Source organism: Scophthalmus maximus, chromosome 14 (genome assembly GCF_022379125.1).
Source record: "Scophthalmus maximus strain ysfricsl-2021 chromosome 14, ASM2237912v1, whole genome shotgun sequence".
Classification (NCBI taxonomy): domain Eukaryota; kingdom Metazoa; phylum Chordata; class Actinopteri; order Pleuronectiformes; family Scophthalmidae; genus Scophthalmus; species Scophthalmus maximus.
The window spans coordinates 1,980,001-1,987,500 of record NC_061528.1 but is presented as its reverse complement, the minus strand read 5'-3'; the positions used below and the strand labels follow the sequence as shown (position 1 = coordinate 1,987,500).

At 48.0% G+C, this 7,500-nt stretch overlaps 1 long non-coding RNA gene across 1 annotated transcript in view; it reads right to left on the bottom strand.

Annotated features, from left to right (window-relative positions):
* LOC118282837 overlaps positions 1-6,470 on the bottom strand; it is a 25,750-nt gene extending 19,280 nt beyond the window's left edge. The window contains exon 1 of the long non-coding RNA XR_004784351.2: positions 6,320-6,470. This is a non-coding gene — a long non-coding RNA (uncharacterized LOC118282837). The remainder of the gene's footprint in view (positions 1-6,319) is intronic.
* Between the last annotated feature and the right edge of the window lie 1,030 nt (positions 6,471-7,500).

Sequence of the window (7,500 nt, the reverse complement as noted above, 5' to 3'; positions counted from 1 at the left end):
CCTCCATGCATCTCTCTCTCTCTCTCTCTCTCTCTCTCTCCCCCCCCTCCATGCATCTCTCTCTCTCTCTCTCTCCCCCATGCATCTCTCTCTCTCTCTCTCTCCCCCCCATGCATCTCTCTCTCTCTCTCTCTCCCCCATGCATCTCTCTCTCTCTCTCTCTCCCCCCCATGCATCTCTCTCTCTCTCTCTCTCCCCCCCATGCATCTCTCTCTCTCTCTCTCTCTCTCCCCCATGCATCTCTCTCTCTCTCTCTCTCCCCCCATGCATCTCTCTCTCTCTCTCTCTCTCTCCCCCATGCATCTCTCTCTCTCTCTCTCTCTCCCCCCCATGCATCTCTCTCTCTCTCTCTCTCTCTCTCTTCCCCCATGCATCTCTCTCTCTCTCTCTCTCTCTCTCTCTCTCCCCCCATGCATTTCTCTCTCTCTCTCCCGACCCATGCATCTCTCTCTCTCTCTCTCTCTCTCCCCCATGCATCTCTCTCTCTCTCTCCCCCATGCATCTCTCTCTCTCTCTCTCTCTCTCTCTCCCATATGCATCTCTCTCTCTCTTTAAGCCCCCCCCCCGTCTGTCCCGCAGTCACGGGGTCTCCCCCGGGGTAAACGCATTCCAAAATACAAGAATTTCCTCCAGCCTAACTCACATACCACCTCTCCTCCTCCTCCTCCTCCTCCTCTTCCTCCCTCTCCCACACACACAGACACAAGCGCGCGTGCACGACACACTCGCGCACGCGCGCACACACAAACGAGAGTGGCACACGCACGCGCGCGCGCGGAGTGCACAATGGTGGTGCAGATGGTGGTCCAGACCCAGAGACCACACACTGCTGCCATGTTCACCAAGTCTCACACGCATTATGAAAATAATAATAATAATAATAAAAATAATAATTATAACAATATTAAGGTCACATTTAAATGAACACAGATAACAGAAGGGAACTCGAACAGTTTCCTCACTTTGTTTTCATTTTATTTTATCATCATTTGTTGTTTTTCCAGTGTAAAAACAAACGACGCGTAAAAGAGAAATTCAAATTTCAAATGTAAAATCCTTCTGGTTGGAAACATGATCGTACCTGTTGGTCTGGTCTGTTGCAGCAGCTGGCGACAAGTTGCAGGAGAAGAAGAAGAAGAAGGAGAAGAAGAAGAAGAAGAGACACGTTCCTCGAGTCCATCACAATCAAACAGAAACACAGAAACGCACCAGACGCACGAGGAGGAACCAGCCGCGGCACCGAGGGCTCGACACCGGAGTGTCCGGAAAACACGCGACGTCGGCGGCTGGAGGACGCAGGAGAGGGGGGGGGGGTATTCTGATGTGATACCCCCCTCCCTCCCTCTCTCCTCCCTCTCTGTCTCTCTCTCTCCCCCCCTCTCCTCCCTCCCCCCCTCCCCCCCTCTCTCTCTCCCCCCCCCCTCCTCTCTCTCTCTCTCCCCCCCCCTCCTCCCTCCTCTCCCCCCCCTCTCTCTCTCCCCCCCCTCCCCCCTCCTCTCTCTCTCTTTTCAGCGCATCGCTCGGAAACGCCGCCGACCTGCTCCGCCGCGCACCGGGGACTGATCTGTCATCACCCCCCCCCCCCCCCCCCCCCCCGGGCCGTCGACAACCGGAGGCGCGTTGAGAGAACAGAAGTGAAAGAAAAGAAGAAAAGGAAAATGTCTCTGACTAATAACAAAGATGAGTCAATCGACTCGTAAAACCACAATTACATATATCAGGCGACATTTTCAAATTACAGAAAAAACTGTTCAAAAAAATGATCAGTTTTCATGAAGCTTCATAGATGCACATTGTTCTTTCTTTGTAGTCTCCCAAAGTTCCCAAAATGGGCTCCTTGAACACACACTCCAGGTGTGTGTGTGTGTGTGTGATGACCCATGATGCATTTCACTTAAATCACACACACACACACAGCAGGTGAAGGTGCGTGTGTGTGTGTGTGTGTGTGTGTAGCAGGTGAAGGTGCGTGTGTGTGTGTGTGTGTGTGTAGCAGGTGAAGGTGTGTGTGTGTGTGTGTAGCAGGTGAAGGTGTGTGTGTGTGTAGCAGGTGAAGGTGCGTGTGTGTGTGTGTGTGTGTGTGTAGCAGGTGAAGGTGCGTGTGTGTGTGTGTGTGTGTGTGTGTGTAGCAGGTGAAGGTGTGTGTGTGTGTGTGTGTGTGTAGCAGGTGAAGGTGTGTGTGTGTGTGTGTGTGTGTAGCAGGTGAAGGTGTGTGTGTGTGTGTGTGTAGCAGGTGAAGGTGTGTGAGCAGTCGAGGACTTCATCAAGTCAAATCCTTTTGTGTTTTTCTCCTCAGCGACGACGTGGAGTTTTTTAAGACATCAAAAAACCTTTGACGTGTGTTCGTTCCATTCAAAGGTTGAGAAGTAAAAGAATCACAGTCAAACAAAGCTCGTTTACAAATTACCCTCGATTCTCTTTCTCCTACAACATTCGACTTCAGCAAAGTGCCTCTGCACATCTGTGTGCAACACCTCATTGTGAAACATTTGAAAAAAAGAAAAGAAATTGTAACTCGCCTGAGAAACGGTGCTTTCACTGTCCCTGTGGGGGGAAACACACCTGCCGTCGGGATTGTACCTGCTCCGTGTGCGTGCGTGAGAACTTCCTGCGACGACGTGAGCAGAGACACTGCTGCTGCTGCTGATGATGATGATGATGATGATGATGATGCTGCCTCGTCGCTCTCTGTCTGACACTGATCTGGGAAGTTAATGAACGTGCGTTTTTGTTTTTGACCTCTCTCCCTCTCTCCCTCTCTCTCTCTCTCTCTCTCTCCCTCTCTCTCTCTCCCTCCCTCTCTCCCTCTCTCTCTCCTCTGACTGAGGAGGTTACTGTACGAGGAAATCTGACAATATCAGCTGCACAGTTCATATTGTGAAATTCCCTGAATAAATTAACGTTGCCCACTCTTTTCTCTCTTATCTGGTTATGAGAACGGTTATGACCTCGCTCTTTTCTGGTATTCAGGAAGGGGTAGTTTTTTTGGGGGGGGTTTTTAAGATGTAAACTTCCCAGAAATTATTTTTGAATTCACAGTTTTTTTTGTATTAGCCTCATTATAAAAATGTATTCAACCCGTCACTGCGGCGACATCACAGAAGAAGCTTTCATGTCAGGATTTCATCTTGACTGACGTCCTAAAAAAATATATTATGACTTATGATAATTTTTTCGTCATAAAAATCTGACAAAGAGAATTTGGCTGAGCTGCGTTTGATTACGTTCACTCGTTTGGTCGTGACACGAACTGCGGCAAATGGTTCTCTCCAGGACGAAGATGAATTTAAATTCACCCCCACTAAAAAAAATTAATTGAATTTGAATTTCACAATTTTACTTTTTAAATGTATACTGATGAAAGTCCAGTCGTCATAACTGAGGCATGGAAACTGGCTGCACGTCGTAATTATTGCGGCGTCATCCTGAACCGATCAGTCGGCTACGCACTTTCCCTCCTGGTTCATTCAATTTATCATTGAGGAATTTTTGAGATAAAATAAAAGTGAGACAAATTGTAGGTAAAGAGAAGAAGATATCTTTGTATTTTTAGAGAATTAACTGGATAATTAAGTCATAACTTTTCCTGTTTTGTCGTTGACAATCAGTCAAAGACTGAAGTGACTTTCCCCTTCGTGTTTCTCAGCAGAGGGGCTGTTTTTTATTTTCCCCAATCCTGTATTGATCTGACTGGGAGTGAGCAATATCGATTCCAGGTCAACACCTCCCCGGCACACACACACACACACACACACCAACACACACACTCACACACACCAACACACACACACCAACACACACACACACACACACACACACACACACTCACACACACACACCAACACACACACACAAACACACACCAACACACACACACACACACACACACACACACACACACACACACACACACACACACACACACACACACACACACACACCAACACACACAGTGAGCATTGCAGCAGCAGCAGGACATCGGAGGTTTGACCCCCTACGTCCACTGAACTCTTCCCCAAACGCAGCCGACGACAAACACCTGATGAAATCGCAGACCGGGAGATACCGAGGCGCCTTTGAAGTGCAGCGACGCCGACGTTCGTCTCTGCGTCAAAGCGTTTGATTTATGTGTCATTTCATGACGGCGGCAGGAAAGAAAAAAGAAGAAAAAAAAAAGGTTTTGTACAACAGTTTCTCTGGAGGCTCCAAAAAACATGGGGACGTGTCACCGCTCACGTATTTATAGAGATGCGCTTCAGAACATTACAACAGTAATCCGCTTTCAAGATTTGACCAGTTGGAAACTGGTCAAATCTCGAATCTTGAGCGGCGTTTTTTGGTCGTTCTTTGAGAATTGGTCACTTGCAGAACTCGACCCCAGCTACTGGGGGTGGTGCCCCGTGTGAGTCCCTGGTTTACCATGGACGTCGCTGGTGTCGCCACAGCAGTAGTTAAGGCTGCATAACCTCCACCAGTGTGTTTCTCTGCTGGTACGTCGGCTTCCAGACAGAGTGTGTGTGTGTGTGTGTGTGAAGGCAGAGGTGTAAGTGTGTGTGTATGTGTGTGTGTTTTCACTGTCTCCTCCCTGGGAATTCCCCTCTGTTCCAGGCTCTAACAGCCTGTTAGAGCCACAGCTGTATGCACATGTGTGTGTGTGTGTGTGTGTGTGTCGGGATGTATACACATTTTAGAGCTTGGTTATTCACATTTTAGTGCGCGCGCGTTAATGTAAGTGTGTGTTAGTGTGTGTGTGTGTGTGTTTCCTCCCTGATTCCCAGGGTTCTGCCGAGTTAAACCCTCTTAAATGTCCCCCTGGCTTTTGTCCTCGCGTTTCAGCTGAATTTCCCCGCATTCATTCCACCATTCAGACTCTGTGTGTTCGAGCGCTCAGGAATGCATTGGGTTTGACAGGCGCCTGAACTGTGTGTGTGTGTGTGTGTGTGTGTGTGTGTGTGTGTGTGTGCGTGTACATGCGTGTAAATGAGCATACAACAGAAAGAAAGACAGAGAGGTTCGCGAGGGGGAGTGTGGATTTTTTTCTTTCTCCTTCTTCTTCTTCTTCCCCCTCCACCTCCTTTTGATGCCAAGGTGCTCGGTCGGTCGGCCTCGGAAACACACAATCGCATCACCTTTGCACACATATACTTTTCACCTTTTGATACACACACACACACACACACTCACTCAACACCCACACACACACACACACACACACACACACTTCAAGTCACATGTGCTCTCACTCAAAGAGAGCTCTGCACCCACTCACCCTGACACCCACACAACCACCCACACACTCACGTGCACTGCCAAATAGCTCGCACTCTTTACCCTCCCACCCTATCCCCTCTCCACCCACCAGCACCACCACCGCTGAGCACAACACACACGCACACGCACGCACACGCACACAGTTTCACACTAAGTGCAGGGGCATGCGCACGATCTGGTTTCCTCTTTGCTTTGCGAGCGACCCGCAGTGATAAAATAAACACAAATACGTGATAATCACATTCCAGACATTTCTTTCCTGCAGGTGGGAAGTTTCAACTGGTTTTCTGCAAGAGTTGGTGTGTGTGCGTGAGCGTGTGTGTGTGTTATGTGTGTGTTGTGTGTGTGTGTGTGTGTGTTATGTGTGTGTGTGTGTTATGTGTGTGTGTGTGTGTGTGTGTGTGTGTGTGTTATGTGTGTGTTATGTGTGTGTGTGTGTGTGTGTGTGTGTTATGTGTGTGTGTGTGTTATGTGTGTGTGTGTGTGTGTGTGTGTGTGTGTGTTATGTGTGTGTTATGTGTGTGTGTGTGTGTGCAACCCCAGAGAGAAAAAAGGAGAAAGAAAATGAGAGAGAGGGAACAAAGAGATCTAGGTCCTGCCAATATCCTACCAGTGTACTAAACCATCTCAACACACACACACACACACACACACGCTCACACACTAAGACACAGAAAAAGATCTGATGTTGCATTGATCTGATTTGGAAAACATTTCCACATTTGTCAAAATCAAATCGTGGCACATTATATAAAAGGAAAAGCCAAAAAAAAGGTCCACTGACAACAAAAGCATCATCAGGGATAAAAAAAAAACAGCACTGCACGAGATTTAAAACACACACACACACACACACACACACACACACACACTGCAACAGTTCAGTAAAAGCCTGTGAGCAACAGCAGGATACCGTCGGTCCGACCTCGTGTGATCGGTGACGGACGGTGTGTGTGTGTGTGTGCGTGTGTGTGCGTGCGTGTGTGTGTGTGTGTAGAAAAGAGACTTTTCGGCAGCAGAACGTTGTGGAGAGTTGTGGTGAACCTACCTGAGCACATGGCCCTCGCATGGCACTCTCACTTCCTCAGTCAACACGCTTTGTTTCTCCTCCTCCTCGTCTTCGCTGCTGCATCTCGTCCATCTGACTGTCTCGCTGCCTCTCTCTCTCTTCTTCTTCTTCTCTTTCTCCCCCTTCCCCTTCCTCTCTCTCCTCCCTCCTCCTCCTCCTCTCCCTCCTCCTCCTCCTGCAGCTCTACGAACGCTCCCCTCTCACTCTGCCGCTCCTCTCTCTTCAAACTTCTCCACTTAAAAATAAAATCATAATCATAAAGAAAAAACAATAATTGTCCCCCTGGTTGCTGCAGCTCGCTCTCCCTCTCAAGTCGTCCCTCTTTATGCAAGTGAGAGTGATCCATGAGGGCAGTCTTCACTCCAACCTCTCTCCTCCCCCCACGCCGCATGGCATGTGTGTGTGTGTGTGTGTGTGTGTGTGTGTGTGTGTGTTGCTTCCTTGCCAGTCATTCACCGCCACACAATTCTTTGAAACGTCTCTTTATGAGTCTACCTTTCATTTCTCTAACTTTCTTTGCTTAATCTCACTCGTTCACACACACCAACACACACACACACACACACACGCACACACACACACACACACACTATGTGCTTCATATATTTCTGCGTGACGGTTTTAAATGATCTATTCTTTATCTATCTATTATCTATCTATCTCACACACACACACTCTCTATATGTCAATTAACAATACTCAGTTATTGTGCCTTTTGATTTTGATAATGAAATGCAGCCTCTCCTCGATGTATTTCCCCTCAGAAGAAGATGACACCTGCACACATACGCAGCATATTCATAATCGGAGCGAGGCTGAGCGATGGAGAGCGTGAAAGACGAACAAATGGAGGACGAAGGACGCCGACGGAGAACGCGGCTACGTGAGTGGCCAACGGCCTTGTGTGGACCGGAGCTCATCTGGTGGGAAAATAGAAAAGGGAGAAAAAAAGAAATCGGTGTATGTGCTGCAAAAAAACCAAAACGTGCTCTTTAAATGAGCTTTGCGCTGATTCATTTTTGAAGCACGACATCCAGAATTTTGTTGCACAAGTTAAATCAACTTAACCACAAACAGAAAAATAGCGAAAATCCTCTGATATCACACGTAAAAAGACACATTTATACATTACACAGTGGCTACGCAGAATACATTTGAGA